The sequence below is a fragment of the Octopus bimaculoides genome, unplaced genomic scaffold (assembly GCF_001194135.2).
Source record: "Octopus bimaculoides isolate UCB-OBI-ISO-001 unplaced genomic scaffold, ASM119413v2 Scaffold_107802, whole genome shotgun sequence".
Classification (NCBI taxonomy): domain Eukaryota; kingdom Metazoa; phylum Mollusca; class Cephalopoda; order Octopoda; family Octopodidae; genus Octopus; species Octopus bimaculoides.
In genome coordinates, this window is record NW_026349454.1 from 2,583 (window position 1) to 3,580 (window position 998).

The following is a 998-nucleotide window of genomic DNA, read 5'->3' on the forward strand; positions in this document are numbered from 1 at the left end:
TAGACAGACAGATAGATAGATAGATAGACATACAGACAGACAGACAGATAGACAGAGAGATAGATAGATAGATAGATAGATAGATAGATAGATAGATAGATAGATAGATAGATATGCTTCTTTATTGGCCACACAGGGCTGAACACAGGGGACAAAATACAAAGTAGAGCTTTTCTTTTTGGGAAGAGAAGAAAGAAAAATAAGAAAAAGGGTGGGCTAGAAATTCGATCAAAAAGGTTCCTAAAAAAAAAAAAATTTTTAAGGCCGATCAATAGGGATCGTGTATCACAGAAATGTCATAGTATAAAAACGAGAAACAGATTAGGTTTATCCGTGGAAAGTAGAGCCTACGGAAAAGACCACGGTAACCTCGGGCAAAATGTCATGCAGTGACTCTCTTTTTCCCTTCTTTTTTTTTTAGTTCATAGGATTATGCTCAAGGTGGCTCTGTCATTCACATGTGCCATCCTTGCTACATTCACCCATCTTTTTTTTTTTTTGAAACATTTACTAGACAAAACTTCCCTCTCTACTCTCACTTTCCTCTTCGAGTGATACTTGAAGAAGTTGATGAGAGATTCACCAGAGAGGAAAGTGTTTGTCTCTAGACCTTTCAGACATTCTTTCGCCATAGCCACAAGTACGATGAAAATGGCTCTTCCTTCCCGTTTCAAGGAAGGAGGCGCGGCAATATTCACGATAGACTCAGCTGATAAACTGACTCGACCCACACGCGATAGCAGTCGTTCAACATAGACCCACAGGTCGGAGATGGTTGGACACTGTACGAGTGCGTGCAGAACGGTTTCGTCGCTCTGCCCGCATCTCGGACAGGTCGGCCCCGTCTTTCTCAAGCCATGCCTGTAGAGCTTATCCAGAACGGGTGGCGCTTCTCGATAGCACTGCCAGCCCTGGGATCTCTGGAAGTTGTCCATAGGTCCCGGCCCGAAGGTCGTCTTAAACAGGCGGGTCAGGTATTCCTCGTCGACGCCCAGGTT